Below are 17190 nucleotides of genomic sequence, written 5' to 3'. Positions count from 1 at the left end.
AAGGGAGAGATGGAAAATATGAAAAGGAGGAAAGAAGTTATTGTGTTATAGTTGTCTTGTGTAGTAGTTGTGCTGTCTAATGTGTTTGTGTTCGTCTTGTGTAGTAATTGTGCTGTCTAATGTGTTTGTGTCTGTCTTGTGTAGTAGTTCCTCCATTCATATTGGGGGTTAGGCGTAGAGCTGACAACTCTGCACTGTAAAAAAATATGTCAAGAATCAGCAATATAAGGCCATGGATGTTCCCAAGGTAAAATATTCCGGAGGTAAAATAGTCCCCCGTTCGGATCTCCGGGTGGGGACTACTTTGGGAGGTCCCTGGACTAAGGATAAGATCTACGTTAGGAATAAGGATATTAAATTAGGCACCTGGAATGTTCTGAGCCTTTACCGGCCTGGGGCATTTCAGTGTACAGTTAATGAGATAGTTAAGTATAAATTAGATGTAGTAGCTGTCCAGGACTATTAAAAGGCTAAAGAATAACAAAGCACCTGGCATTGATTTAATACCAGCTGAGTTAATTAAATATGGTGGAAATTCATTAATGTGTCAAATTCATAAATTAATTTGTTTAATATGGAATAAAGAAGAAATCCCTCAACAGTGGAAAGAATCCATAATTGTTCCTGTGTTTAAAAAAGGTGATACAATGACTGCAATAATTACCGTGGAATTTCTCTACTCTCAACAACATATAAAATATTATCTAACATTCTTTTAACAAGACTAACTCCATATGCTAATGAAATTATAGGTGATTATCAATGTGGATTTAAACGTAACAGATCAACTACAGATCAAATTTTTCACATCAGACAGACACTTGAAAAAAAGTGGGAATATAATCAAAATGTCCATCAACTATTCATTGATTTCAAAAAAGCATATGATTCGGTCAAAAGAGAGAAATTATGTAATATATTAGTAGAGTTTGGAATACGTAAGAAGCTTGTTAGTATGATAAAAATATGCACCAGTGAAACAGAAAGTAAAATTCGTGTGGGTATTAATATGTCTGACAAATTTACAATTCATGATGGGTTAAAACAAGGAGATGCATTATCTCCATTGCTCTTTAATTTTGCCTTAGAATATGCTGTTAGGAAGGTAAAAGAAAGTAAAGAAGGACTAAAATTAAATGGTGTGACTCAGTTGTTAGCATATGCAGATGATGTAGACTTACTAGGGGATGATGTGAATACAATTAAGAATAATGCTAAAATATTTTTCAAAACTGCTAAAGAGATAGGTTTTGAAGTTAACAAAGACAAAACTAAATATATGCTTACAGGCCGAAACCAAGTGTTATGTAATAATCAAAATCTAATTATTGATAACAACTCGTTTGAACCAGTTTCCAAATTAAAATACTTAGGAGCAATATTAACGAATGAAAATTATATTAAAGAGGAAATAAAAAGTAGGCTTAATTCAGGAAATGCATGTTACTACTCTCTTCATAAACTTTTGTCTTCTCGTTTAATATCTAAGAAACTAAAAGTTAAAATATACAAAACAGTAATTTTGCCTGTAGTATTATATGGATGTGAAACTTGGTCCCTTACATTGAAAGAGGAACAGAAATTGAGGGTATTTGAAAATAAGATCCTTAGGAAAATCTTTGGACCTTAAAGGGATGAGGAGACAGGTGAGTGGAGAAGGTTGCATAATTTAGAACTACATAATTTGTATTCATGTCCAGATATTATTAGAATAATTAAATCAAGAAAACTTAGGTGGGCAGGCCATGTGGCACGAATGGGAGAGGAAAGAGGAGTTTACAGGATTCTTGTTGGGAAACCTGATGGTAAGAGACCTGTAGGAAGGCCAAGACGAAGATGGAGGGACAACGTTGAGATGGACCTAAGAGAAATCGGTAGGGATGGAAAAGAGTATATAGATCTTGCTCAAGATAGGGAAAGATGGAAGGCCTGTGTTGCTGCCAGGGAGTCGTAACGTACCCAATTTGCGTTACACGGTACGTTCCATTTTGTAGGAGGAAGAGTATGGTTCAACTGCTGGTACCCATGTAACGTAACGAAATGCAATATCTTATAGAGTGACGTTACAAGGAACGTAACAAAATGTATTATGGTAGATATTAACGTTATAAAGGAACGGAACGAAATGAGCACATTGGAACATAACGTAATATGCAATATGGTATATACTACCGTTACAAGGATACAAGGAACGTAGTAACGAAATGCATTGTGGTATATACTAGCGTTACAAAAAAACGTAACGAAATGCAACATGGTAGTAAATAACGGTACATAGGAACGTAATGAATGCAATCCTCCGTAACGGAACGAAGTGAAAGGCAATATGGTTAATTAACGTTACATAGGAATGTAACAAAATGTAAACCACTGTAGCGGAACGGAACAAAATGCAGTTGGGTACATACCATCTGCATAAGGAACGTAAATAAATTCAGTATGTTAGATGTTAACGTTACAAGGAAAGAACAATTCACAAATGTTAGGTAGTAACGTTATAGGCGCGGGACGAATATAATCTATTTAACATCAAGGAAGAAAAAGGAATAGCCCAAGTCTCTTACCTTTCAGTATATCGTATGGGATTAATGTGTAATAGCCGTTAAAAATATGGTTGTTTGTAAAAAAATGAATTTCAACCAGGGTTGATAAAGGGTCAGGAATTTTAAATCAATTCAATTCCGGTTCAGCAGGGAATATTAGCAAGCATAAATGGATCTGGACCGTAAAGAGCCTTTTTATGTTTAAGGTATTTCAATTCGTTCCAGGAACCTTTTCTCCGGATCAATTGAAATACGGCACAGGGACCTTCTTTCCGGATCAATTTAAAGACTGTCTAAGTTCCATATTGAAATGAAAGAATACGCAACTTGGACCGAATTAAAACTGTGCGATAAAGAAGGTTCCGGTGTTGTTGCGGAACCCAATAGAACCCATTAGAATTTATGGGTTCGTGGACGTTTAACAATCCTGATTTGAAAATTACATTTTTGGCTCGAAATTGAATACAGCTTCCAACTAGTGTAGAAATGAGTAGTCATAGACGTGCGCACGGGGTTCAAAGGGGGGGGGGGGCACATGCCCCACCCCCTAATCATTGACGTCTGCCGATATTTTCGACGCAGGGACAAGCAAGGTATTTTTCCATGGGGCATATTAACCAGATAATAGTGTTGCCCCCTCAAGAAACACCACTTGAATTCGAAATTATCGCATTCCTGCATTCCCATTATAATAATTAATGTACATTACTATGACTGGGATCAAATTATACGCGTGAAATATATACTTTTAGCTGACATTCGTTTTCTAAAGGGGAGATGTGGCCATCCTCGCCCCCTTTCAGATTTCCATGCTCCTATATTATTATACTTTAATCCAGAAATTTAGGGTTGAGGAATCTTATCACCGGTTATTAAACGATATTATGCTCTTGAAGAAAATTAAGTATTTTCAAGCAGATGAAAGTTCACAAAGCAACAACGGCGGAAGAAGGTGCAGTGGCGCAACCACAGGGTGCAGGGGAGATTAGCTCTCAAACTTGTACGGAAATCAATTCTAGGGGGTTAGGGGGCAAACATTGAACTATAGAAAGAAAGGTTACAGAATCTAAGAGTAGCAAGACAAAAGGGTACTGAAGATGGATTTAGTTTTCACGTCTGTCGTGCACTATTTCTTCCAGACGGTCAAGAGCACCTGCAAGGAGGCACAGAGGAGCAATTGCCCCCTCTTGATTTCTATCTTTATACAAATATAAATAAAGTTATATAAACTTGGACAGTTGCTGCTGCTTACGGTGTACGTTTTGCCCGTGTAAGGTAATATATAGATGTATTATTAATTTTTGAAACCCCACCGTTCATTTATAAACACACTGTATATGAGTCATTGTGAATTCGAGTCAATTAAAACATTTTGCGTTGTTGGGAGATTATCTATTAGGATAAAATTTGGACATAATGAATCTAAGTAGAGAAAAATCCAACTTGTATATCAAAATTGCCATGTCCAACTGATCTCCGAAAGTAGTGTTTAGCACGTCACATTTCAAGTATATTGTAATAATCTTCAATTAGGCCAAACGTTAACGAACAAAACAACATTTATTTAACTTATAACTTCATGTTATATAAACTACATGAAATACATTTAACAAAGACAAAAGACAAAATACAATCTCTCTCCAATTCGACTTGTTCACAGTATCTCTTCTAAAATTTTTATCTTTTTCTTAACTTCCATCATATATGATTGATTGATTTGAGTCCACTTTATGCACAGTTAGGCTAATCAGGACTGGACCTACAGTTTAAAGTGAAATCCCAATCACTTGTGCCTCCACCGGGTATCTAACCCGGGACCCCTTCATTACAAGGCGATGACGCTACCACTGCGCCATCGGGGAGGCCATTTCAAGTATAGTCCATGATTGTATCTAGTAGTATATGAACGAGATGTGTCCCTCCATTCAAACAATACGTGGCTTGTCCCTATAAGTGTGTCACTTATAAATTAAGTTTCCGAAAGCAGGTATTATGCATGAACAGAACAAAATATACTCGTGAGAAATTACAAAAATTATAAGTAAGTTCGTGGCGGGAGTTATTGACGGTTTTCCCCACAACCTATCCGCTTTAGGTTCCGGGTTCGAGTCCTGGTCTGTAAATATCTTTTTTAGGTGTCTCTTCATTAATTTAATCTAATTATCATCCATCTTCATAGTTTCGATTAATTATAAAAGTCACATAAAAGCGAAGCAAAATAAGAACAAATAAAAATAATTGCAAAATGATTACAATGTCAGAAGTACATTTGAAAAATAAAATGCGGACAGGAGATTCATTTTCAAACAGGTATTTGGGTAGAATTGTGTAGACAGACAGCATGCTCCCGAAAGTTGCCAATCCACGTGTAGCATGACCTTCGATACTGGGGTTGTGCTTTTTCAGGAAAGTTTGCTCGACGCTCCTCAAGCGTCTTATCAAGAATGCCTCGGTGTTTGCAGCATTACTAACTTATTTTCCGTCGGGAAAATCTTTTTTCTCCTATTTAATCTGCGGTTGACTCTACAATACAGCATATTAATCAAGATACAACAACTGAATTACGGCGAAGTAGGTTAGAAACCCTGCGTGCTCAAGAGCAGCTTCGATAAGGCACCTGAATTGTTTCGAGCTGAAGCAGGAAATGGGCGATGTTTATTCCCCAAGGCCATTCTGTAAAACTAATGCCACAAGAAGTTTTCTGTGTGGATTTGTGAGCATGAAATTGTAGGTTAATGATAGTACTACAAGACGTCAAGTGGATTTATTTTTCTGTTTCGTTATTTTATATAGCTTTCCTACCTATATAGTTTGAATAACTAATTAATCATGTCATAAGCAGACAAACACGAAGAAGCCGATCCCGTGGCAAATTGGTTAGCGTAATAAACTGCGAAGTCTAATGTCGGATTAGATTGATTGATTTAGCTTATTTTACTTCGCGTTTTGTGCCTCTAGGCTAATTTGCGAAGATGGGGATGAGTGATGAAATGATGAAATTGATGAATGGACATTCACAAACAACCAAGCCCGACCGGGATTCGAACCCGGGAGATGTCGGATTAGAGCCTGGACTAGAAAATATGGATGGGTTGGGTCATTGTCTTTATACCACTTCCATCACCTATCACATCCTTTATCATCGCGATTAACCGAAAGTGGTAGACGCGAAATAAAAATAGAACCTTTGCATGGAAGTCCGAAAGAGAGGCAAGGGGGGGGGGGGGTGCACGACCCACCTGGAAAATGAAAGTCAACCAAAAATTATATATATATCTCACACAATTCCATTTCAGCTGCAATAATATATGTTAATTATTGCATGAACATAACTAGCTAACTAACTAACTCTCTAGCCTTCTTAAACCCGAAGGTTCATGGCTGCAGAACACAGGCCTTCCATCTGTCCCTATCCTGAGCAAGATCTATATACTCTTTTCCATCCCTACCGATTTCCTTTAGGTCTATCTCAACGTTGTCCCTCCATCTTCGTCTTAACCTTCCTAAAGGTCTCTTACCATCAGGTTTCCCAACAAGAATCCTATAAACTCCTCTTTCCTCTCCCATCCGTGCCACATGGCCTGCCCACCTAAGTCTTCTTGATTTATTTATTCTAATTATCTCCTCATCCCTTTTAGGTCCAAATATTTTCCTAAGGATCTTATTTTCAAATAAGATGAATATGATAACTTCAAATTAAAGCAATGTTTTTTGAGGAGACAACACTGTTATGCACCTTGTTTGCCTCCCTCCCCCCGGAAAAACTACCTTGCTTGCCCCTCTTTGGAAAAAATCCTGCAGACGTCCATGAACCTTTAGTATCGACTTCGGAATATAAAGCATTGATTCTTCAATGTATAGAGCGGCAATATACCGCGACAGCCTCTTACAGAGTATTTGCCAGGAAATATCAACACGAGAACAGGGATAGGAATTCCTCTTATTTTAGATTTTCTCAAACTAATTTCAAGTATCTGGTGAAAATTCTTTCTATTTAGTATGCAAATAAAGGTTTTAAATTTGAATGGGCGTATTAATTTTCTGGGTTTTTCCAGAGACGATATGAAGCACTGCGGATACGAAGGGCGAACTCAACAAAGTGCATTGTGAGGGAAATGCGTTTCAAGTTGTCAGGCAGAATTCGAGCTCCACAAAAACTTGGTAACTGTAGATCGGAATGTTTCATGCGTGATTTTCAAAGATTTTATGGAGTTTGCACTGTGCCTGGCAACTTGAAACGCATTTCCATCACAATGTACTTTGTTGAGTTCGCCCTTCGTATCCGCAATGCCTCATATTTTCAATTACTTTGAAGCATTTTGGACCATTTTTTATTTTTATAAGCAACTGCATTAATTGATAGAATGATCTTAAACATGAAACTAATTGTTTTTTCCAATGATTGACTGTTTTCTTTGCCTTTCATTACGCTAGGTCACTCAGCCGCTATCTTTGTTGTGAGCCTAGATTAAGTGTGATTGGAGCTTATCCTATATGCTTTCTTCATACAACATGGCTGTCGGCTACATGTTTGACATCTTAACACAACTTCTTTGAAACATCGCTCATGAAATGTATTTCACCTATCGTCCTACGGGAATCAGAGGAACGTAACTACAAAAATTCTGTTTTCAGTTTCGTTAAAAAAAAATCCTCTGAAGAGTATTTGGAGAAAATCGACATTTTCCACTTCTAATTCTTATCTGTAAGGCGGAGTCACGTTTAAGAGTCATATTCCTAAGAATACATTATTTCCTCTCCTATTAATTTGATAAATTAGAGTTAAGTCGCTCTGGTTCTCACACACGCTATCAGCCCCTATTTTCCAACATTTGGCACGTTAGGTATTACGCCAGATGTGTCATTTGGGTATGATGCATTTTTGTTATATGCCTGTGGAGATTCGAACAGTGTTCTCGGCTTGCGAGCCAGGTTATATCGGCGTCAGCGTCCAACGTTTGGAGCGCATACATTGCTCTAAGCAGGATGCTCTCTACCTTATGATGGGACACTTTTTTACCCATGAAAGTTATTGTCCGTGGCCTGCAAGCAAAGTTCTTGCAACAAACTGCCTCGAGAGAATTATGCGTAGGCTATGTGTGACTTTTCTGTTTCTCAGACCACGTGTGACTACCTACAAATTATGTGAAACAATAACATAAACAACTTCCCATGTGAGTATGAGAAAACACTTGCATTCTAGCCGGGTTCGATTCCTGTGATTCGAATTCCACTTTGAACTGTAGGCCCACTCCCAATTAGCCTATCTGTGCATACAAGTGAACTTAAAACAAGACAAACTTTCATTCTAACCTCAGTCACTTATGGGAGCTGCTTAGAAGTAGTAGTGTTGACTGCCATGACTAAAATTTCTGGATCCAAGTTCACTTCCTCTCAACGATTTTATTTGTTGTTTTAAGTCCCCTTTATGCACAGTAAGGCTAATCGGGACTGGACCTACAATTTAAAGTGGGATCCGAACCACTTGTGCCTCCACCGGGTATCGAACCCAGGACCCCTCTCTCGACGATTTGACTGAGTCTGCACTCCTGCGCTACACTCCGCTGTCTATGCAATGTAGTTTTAAAAGTTGTTAACTGAGGTATCCTAGTCACTAATTCCACCGCTGCCACCAGTTAGTCAAGGTATGACTCATCATCAGCCAGGCTCGGGCGAAATGCAACTCATTAAACCGTCGCGGACGAACTGTGGCATTTTTCTAGGAATTTCGCTTTCGGACCAAACGCTACTGAACGTACAGCAGTCCCAGTGCCTGCTCCAAGTTGCACTGCTGCTTTCGGAGCCCTTGGTTTGGGAAGGGGATGGGGGTGAGGAAAGGGTCTTTATTTTTCATACTGAAGCTCGTTCATTTCGTTCTCCTATTTCTCTTGGTTGAATTTTCTGAGATACGGAATCTACCTCATTTTCCTTTTCATTTTGTTTTATTGCGTCACCCACGGTACTCTTACATGTACTTAACATTTTTAATTTCCCTGTACCTGCACCCTTTGGTTAGGTAAAAATAAATAGCTGCAGTTCGTCAAATGTTGTATTTTTGTTTTTGTTACCCATTTTTCTCGTACTTCAGTCAAGGGCAATGGAGCTACTGGTAACAGACGTAGTTAGGAAATAGCATGAATTGTTTCTTCCCCGCACTGTAGTTGACCGATAAAAGAACTATGTAAAGTCTCGTTTCTATTACCACAAATTTTACCGCGCAACATGACACGCGGCATGCGACGCTGCATGTGCCAAGCATTTGTTGAAATGGAAACTGTCTGCAACATGCCGCGGCGCAAGTGCCGGGGACAAAATTGCCCCAAACGATTAAGACGCACAACGTGCGCGGCGGACAATGGAAACAGCCTGCAGCAAGTTCCTGGGGCATACGAACTAGAGTAGAAACAGACGACGCGACTACAATCTGTGGTCCAACAAGATTTAATAACAATGCAAAATCACTTGCAGTCATTCTTACAAAGTTTTCGTATCCACTTTGAAGACGTAAGTCTCTCATCAACGAGTTAATTTTTTGCTAGAAAACTTCTAATCCACCATCTAGGTTGTTTTCGCCTCTTTTTTTAGAAATTCATGATACGCGCCTGCCATAACCAACAAACCCGCCATAGCTTTATTGTTCATCTTTACCCAAGTTAAATCACCCAAGTTAAATCACCACCAAATTATTACAATACAAGAGAAGGAACACTGACTACTCTAAAGCACTGCACAACGCTACACTGCGATCCTGCACTCCAGTGTTGTTGCGGACGTATTTTGAAGAAGTAGTTTTGAATTGGAAGCAGTACGAGTACACTAAATGACGCGCAACATGCGCCGGCACATGTTGCACGTCATGAGTCTGGAACTTGTCTGAATGGAAACGTAGCTTAACAGAAACAGAAGGCTTTCACGATTTGTCTGAATATTAAAGTGATCTCTTCTTTCACACCAAAACATAAATAACTATTCTCAGATTTGAAACCGTAACAGGGGTGTAAGGGGTGACCTTCCACGTAGTACACCCAATCCTCAACTTCATTCCACGTAGTACACCCTGGACTGCTCTTTGCAGACTAACGAGACTCTGGCGACTGGCCCTATGGCTAGTATCATTCTGTGTGTTCTCCTGCTTTCTGTCATATGCGCTGAGTGCCTCTTTACAGCCTCAGCTTTTAACCTGTCAGAATATTTTAATATTTCAGTTATGCGACATTACAGTTATGTTATTTGTTATGGTAAGGGGCTGCACCCCGTATAACGTGGCGGGTGCAAAATAGCCTAAGTGCTGACGCACCCAAAATTAAAAAAAAGTTACATATAACTTTAAGAAATGCGTATAAATATTTCACCATCGTTTATATTTATGTACATGTTGTTAATTTTCAAATATTGTGAAGAAATGCAGCAAGATGCTACGTATTTGATTATTAATGTGAGCCACTGTATATGTTATGTTTTTATTTCATGAACAATGTATGGTCAAACATTACTTTGCAGAGCTCCGTGGCGGAGTGGTTAGCACAGTGCAATACGACGCCACAGGTTCCGAGTTCGGATCACAGCCTGTGCATTATTTTTTTTGTGATGTCCTTTCATCAAATTTGTCATTTCATCACCCATCCTCGTCTTCGCGATTAGTCAAAAGTGGCATAATACCAAAGTTAAATATAACAAATCAAAATCAAACATTACTTGGCATGACAAGAATGGATAGGTTATTTTGAAGCTGCTGTTATTAAAAGCAAATTGTATGTAGCTTTCCTAGACAGAAGTTTCACACACAGAAACTGATTGATTGGATAACGGCTGCGGGTTCCTACTCGAGCAGAAAATATATATATTTCCATTTATTACTTACAACAATAGCAGACTGATTTCCTGCTAAATCAAAGAAAACTTGCATTCACAGTTACAAATTGACATGTTGAATGAAGTAAACTACAAATTTCTCTCACTCCAATTCTGATTAATCGAACAGCACACCACAACGTGGGTCATTATCTAGTTCGAACTTACTCTCGAGTTCCTCAACTAAAAATAAATTGACTGCGAGACAAAAACTCCTCTCCGATAACACATTATATGCAGAGTATACGTAAGTTGAAATTCCATCATAATAATAATTTGAATTCTTCAAGTAGTAGCTACAAATATAATTTTTCATACATATTTTCTTAGCAAAATATGAAGTTCCTCACTTCACAAGGATAACATATACACAGTATTTCACAAGAGTTTTTAGTTCGAGCTAGTCGCAGGCCTAATATGAATATAAACGTCACTTCATTACTTAGTTAAAAAAAAAAAAGTGCCAGGCAATCAGAATTCGAGGGTATGCCTGAAATTATTTGTAGTATCTCATGTATCAAGGGGGCTTTTTAAGTAAAATGAAGGATACATACTACATGCTTTGGTCAATTCAGAGTAGTAGAAACGTAATTATACTGCATGTTGTAACTGAAACCGTAGCCTCGAAGGCCGAAGTCGTTTAGTGATCCACTCATACACTCGGTACCAAACATTTCAAGTTCGAGTAGACATCTGGGCATGGCTGGGTTTTTTTTTGTAAGCATCCCTTCATAGATTTAATATGATCATCATTCATCTTCATTGTCACGATTATCTACAAGTGGCAGAAAAGCGATATAAAACATGACTAATACAAAAGTATAACAAACAAAAGAGGATCAAAGGATGAACTGAGTTTGAGTTAATGATAGGAAGTTTTATAAAATTACTGTTTCTTGAATAATCTTGTCCTTTGTTCCGATTGTATTTCTCAGTCACACGTTGCTCAATGTCCATGTCGACTGCCGTTCTTGCGTTCTTGACAATTACTTTCTTGTCTGTCTATGCCCTTCTTTCAAACGTGGTAGGTAGGCGGGCGTTCTGTCTGTTTCTACACCAAAAAGTTTAATGCACCTCCTGTCCAAGAAGACAAGAATTACTGAAAGTAATTTTCAAAATTGTAAGCGGATGAGGGCCCTTGTAAATGATAAAATATACTGTCCTTTTATTCGCTTGGTTTTGAGAATCACTTTCCATACAATTCTTGCCTTCTTGAGAGTCCAATGGCCCTGTCTAGCTACAGACCAGTTGCACAAACGCGGTTTCGTTTGTTTCGTACAACAATTCCATCTAACATTTCGTTTCTACGCATTTTCTACTTGCCAAAAGTGCCTTTCATATAGCCCCAAGGCGTTGTCTACTCGGATGCTTCGTGATCGAAGGTCACGTGTACAAAGTTTCAGGATTCAGATTTTCCGATTTTGCATGGTGCTGCTGCTATCAGTTCGGTTCGCCTTCTCAAGGTCGCGCAACAAGCAATTATTTTTCGTCTTCCGATAGGAGAAAGCTTGTCTCTCGCTTAGGTGGACGAACACGTGGCACGGATGATTTTTTGGCTCGACCATGGTTGGTCCTTTATGTTTCGTCCTTCAGCAACTTAATCTAAGCACGAATCATTCTCATCGCCAAACAACTGTAATTTTTTTATAAAAAATGATGTAATACATGTAAACAGAGAGAGAGAGAGATAGATAGATAGATATAAACGTTTTCCCTCAACAAACGTTTGCTTTGCTATCGTATCAAGTGAACGTACATGTTAAAATTCATCTAGCATAAATAATCAATTTAGAACAAATTCACATAAAGCGATTAAGTATGCAGAAAAGAAATATATTTGTGATAAATACATAGTTAATAAGTAAATTCCAATAACCAGAACTTTTGTCACGCCGAATCTTGTTTACGGATGTTTTCAAACGTTCTGTTTTACAATTTAATTTTTTCACTGACATCCAAAACGAAAATACGTATTATAACTTAGTGACTTTCGAGGGGTCAAAGTACTGTAATGTTAGTATGCTGCCGATCATAATTATGAGGCTTCTTCGAAAACGCCTTCGATAACGGTATTTGCTATTCGTAACGGATATGTGTATCACTTTTTCGAAACAGACTTTTGTGGAGGAAAAGAACTGTAACGTTACAAAAGTAACGAGCACAATTATACGAGAGACCTATGTTATTCTCTCCGGAACACGGCATCGGACACGGTATTGCACATCGGAACGTCTGTATCATACCAGCTATAAATAACGTTGTTGCTTTGAAAAAAGGAGTGTAACGTTTTTACAGCCGTGACCTCAATTAAGTTACTGGTTAAATGTAACGTTACTATCACTTTCCACACACACTAAAGTTACTAGTCAATACGTGACGAACCTTTTTCTTACCCTGTAACGTTACTGGTTGCCGGCAATGGATGTAACGTTAAAGTGTCACGTGAAGAGCTACTCCTTTAGAGATCAGTTATGCTTCGGTACCGTTATGCACACCTGTAACGTAATGTTCATATACCTGAGGTAACGTTTCTGTTCACGAGAAAAGTTATTCTGTTTCTGGTTGTAACTTAACGGAAACCGTAATTGAAAATACCGTTCCATTTCGTTACGTTACGACTCCCTGGTTGCTGCAGCCATGAACCTTCGGGTTTAAGAAGGCTAGGGAGTTAGTTAGTTAGTTAGAAGAGACAACCGAAGAAAGGCGAGAATTGGGAAAACAAAGAGAAATAAAGAGAAATGGAGCTAGAAAGAGAAACGGAAGAAGTAAGAGAGAACCTGATGAAGGAAGATGGGAAAACAGAGGATCAAAGAGAGAGAGAGAAATGGGGGAAGAAAAAGTGAGAAACGCAGGAACAGAAATGAAAACAAAGAAAATGATAAACAGGAAGAAAGAAGAAAGGATAGATAGACTAAAATAAATAAATAAATAGGGAAACAGAGGCAGGTTGAAATATAGATGAAAAATAGAAACAGGAAGAAAAATAGTAATGAAAAGGAAGCAGAGAAAGAGGAAAGGAAAAGGAGATTAAACATGTGAAGAAAGCAAGCTAGATAAACAGATGAAAGACAGAGACAAAGAAAAAGAGAGAAAGCAGAGAGAGAGATAGAAGCGGAAAAGGAAAGAGAAAGAAACAATCGCCATCAAAGCAGGATTTTCTTAAATTATTTCGTCCATCTTGAGCCAGCCCGAACGAAATTGTACAGTGAAATAAATTAAGCGTAGGTTAGGTAACTTTTTCAAATATTATATCGAAATCTCGAACCATCCTAATTGTGTCTGTCAAACCCTCGGTCTCGTCTCGAATTTCCACACCAGACCAAGACTTGCCTTGTCTCGCTACCATGCCCTACAACCTCATATCAAACTGCTAAATATTTTATACATTATACAATCGTAATAATAATAGATGAAGGAATTCAAGAACTGTAACATCTTTCAGTCAAAGAACATGAACGTTAGTTACGGTGATTAACCTTGCTGAAGGACATATTGCTAGACCAAACAACCCAGACTTTCCTCTCGTTTCGAGTAACCGTAAAAACGAAAGACAACATTGGCGATACGTTCTTTCAATTATACTTGATCCCAGTCACCCTTCCGTGAAGAAGAAACAGAAAAATATGCACGGTAGGAGTAGCAAGTAGGTAAAGCAACATTGCAAGGCTCTTGTGGACGGATTGACAGACGGAAGAGGCACAAGGTCAAATTCGAGAGTCACGAACCCGAAGCTTCCGCGGCCAAGGTAAAGGAACTGTGATTCCTGTAAAACAAACAAACAAAAACATGCCGCTGAGGTTTCAAGCGGAACAGTTTGTAGCAGTCAAGTGGATGGACATGGAGCAATCATCAGTGTCACTGTTGCTAACTTGGCTCTTTTGGAGCCAAATTCTGGTTCCTTTTTAGCTCTCGCTTGACTCCGCGTCCAAAGGAACTTGGAGAAGGATGGCTTTATTGGGGGGGGGGGGGTTATATCTTGTTTTCTTAGCAATCAAACCTATATTTGACATCTTAACTTGCATTTCAGAAATTTTAGGCCTTCCACCAACACCTTTGGTCACGCCACTGGACAAGCCATCACATCACTTTTCTTTTCCTTGATCCTAGCCAACCTCCATGGAGGAGTGGTTAGCACAGCGCGCTACGAGTCCAGGGATCCGGTTCGAATCCCGCCCTGGGCACGAGTGTTCTTTGTGAGTGTCGCTTCATCAATTTCATCACATCATCACTCATCCTGATCTTCGTGATTAGACAAAGCGATCAATCACTCACCCTAGCTCCTGGAATAACTGCACGATGGACGTCTGGAAGGGGGCAAGTGGGGCCACGTCCCCCTGGAAAATGAAGGTTCACCTAAAAAGTATATATTTCACTTATAATTCCATTTCAGTCACAAAAATTTATGTTCATTATTATAAGGGTGTTAAAGGAACATGATAATTTCAGACTGAAGCAGTGCTTCTTGAGGATCCGTCACTATTATGGGAAAAAATATGCCTCCTTTGCTCCCTGGAAAAAAAAAATACCTTGCTTACCCCTCCCTGGAAAAAATCCTGTGGACGTCCATGCACGTCCAGAGGAGCTTTAGCGAGGACAGAGGCAGTGACGTGGCAAAGAATTCCGTAACATGGGGGGGGGGGGGGTTGTGCATTTAATAGTATTTTAGCAATGCTAGGCCAAGCGAACTAGGGGATGTTGTATTTGAAAATATTCAAATATGCACAATTGAAATAAAAAAAATGTTAGTGAGTACGGGGGGGAGGCGTGCCCCGCAATACCCCCCCCTAAAAACATAGCATATTCCGTATATGTATTACCTGTGCGTAGTTAGAGATCGGTTAGTTCATTTAACTCTCCAGCCGAATTATTGCCTACTTTTGTGGGAGCAGGAAAAGGTTTATTATCCATTTTGCCTTGATTCATCTCACCCAATAGGTCGCTAGGTGCCGTGGCTTGCCGCGAGTTGATAGCTTCCTGGAGATGAGGCCTTGCTCGAAATGGTTTATTATCTATAAGATACTGGTTGACATTCCCGATGGCTTAGAGGTAATGGTGTCGCCTTGTAATCAAGGGGTCCCGGGTTCGATGCACATAATGGTTCGAATCCTACTTTAAACTGTAGGTCCAGCCCTCCTACAAGTTCACTTAAAACAAAACTCAATAACTTAACGGTAACGGCGCTTATGGATATGGCCACCTTGATTCGTATGGCGAAAATGTATAAGGGCAAAGGAACTGCACAAGGCGTGACTGCTTCCATTCAGAGTTCACGGTGTGAAATCGCTGTCTGTTTTTCCGCAACGGCGAATCTAGGAAGAAAGAACGGATAACGCTGCGTGGGAAAGCAGAATCACCCAGGCACGATGAATGCGTCACATGTGGCAAATGGTCTAAACCTTTCTGTAAAGTTTCGAGCGTCTTTTGCGCCAGCTCTCGTAGCGAAGCCGTTAGCGCTATTATGCCCGGCTTGAATCTTGGGTAAGGTCAGTAGCGGCTTCTGCCTATTCGCATATTCGCACGTGCACACCCAAATAAATCTGTAATCCAAATCATTATTATTATACTTATTTATTGAACTCTATGTCCTTCGAAACATCAAGTGTTCCCAGCCGCTCCACCAAGAGAGATGGTGGAGAAGCCTGCGATCCGTGATATCAACCCGCGTAGACCAGGCCGCGATCGGGGCTGGAACACAATGGTAGTTTCGCTCGCTATGACGCTGTTGCAGCAGTCGCGTAGAGGACGCTGATTGGGTGTTTTGGCTTGATCGCCGTGTGAGGGGAGGTTGCATCATTTAGGAAGGCTGTGAACGCAGCGATCTGTGTGCGAGCAAATGTAGTGTTGCAAACCCATTCCATTGGAGATCGTGTGACGGAGTCGATGCAACTCATACATCATCGCAAGTTGAGGGATTTTTTTTTATGAATGGGAAATTTCGATGGTATAACAGGGGAAGAAAAGGAGGAGGGGGGGAGGGCAACTGAAACCAAAACGGGCGTTTTAAGCATGCCTTTGCTTCGTGCATCTTGGTCAAAATAAACGGCCTCTGTGGCGCAGTAGCCGAATTATCAACCCGCGGGGAGTGAGCGTGCATCAAATAGTCAGCTGTTTTGCATTGTGTGGCTGTTACTGCGTTACAAAATTATTTAACGCTGTCAAAAAGGTCGTTTCTGTTTCAGTGCAAAGTGTTTGTTTTCATGATGAATAGGGAAACTGTACATAGCAAAAGCAGACTTAACGTTATTGAATTTTTGGAGGGAAGTTAGCTACAAAACCTGTAGCAACTGCAGTAACATATAGATACGGCGGAAGAGAAGGAAAATTCTGAAGTACGATTACGAAGCAGGGCAGTGTGATCTTAGTGAGTACTGTTATTTGCTTTAACATTTATTATTCTCTTGATTTCGATTGATTTGTTTGGATTGATCAGTCTGTCATTATAAATAAACAACAGCTAGATAGATTACAACTGATTTCCTCCATGTGGTAGTTGGATCGGCTTCTTTGGTGTACGCCAATGTTCTTGTTCATTAATATCAGCAGAGCCGGGGAGAAAGTTTTTACGAAATATTTTGCAAATCGGCAATATTATTGATATTGTAGATCGGAATTTCTATGTTTTGAGTGATTTTGTCAGGTTATCGAATGCTGAATTACATATTGTACAATAACATCGCTCTTCTCGTGATTGGCTGGATAATTTCCGAAATATTTGAAATTTGTAAAAAAAATCGTGTTAAAAAATCATGAAATACGTATAACTCTGTCATAGCCCCATTTCAGTGAAAGGTGATCA

At 39.3% G+C, this 17190-nt stretch overlaps 1 protein-coding gene across 2 annotated transcripts in view; it reads left to right on the top strand.

The window, feature by feature from the left end:
• The window catches only part of LOC145996173 (polypeptide N-acetylgalactosaminyltransferase 1-like), a 125558-nt gene that overhangs the window by 51340 nt on the left and 57028 nt on the right, over positions 1 to 17190 (top strand). The window lies entirely within an intron of this gene.

This window comes from Lepisma saccharinum, chromosome 12 (assembly GCF_977018435.1).
Source record: "Lepisma saccharinum chromosome 12, izLepSacc3.1, whole genome shotgun sequence".
Classification (NCBI taxonomy): Eukaryota; Metazoa; Arthropoda; class Insecta; order Zygentoma; family Lepismatidae; genus Lepisma; species Lepisma saccharinum.
The sequence above is the reverse complement of the archived record's forward strand: the minus strand, read 5'-3'. Positions and strand labels throughout refer to the sequence as shown.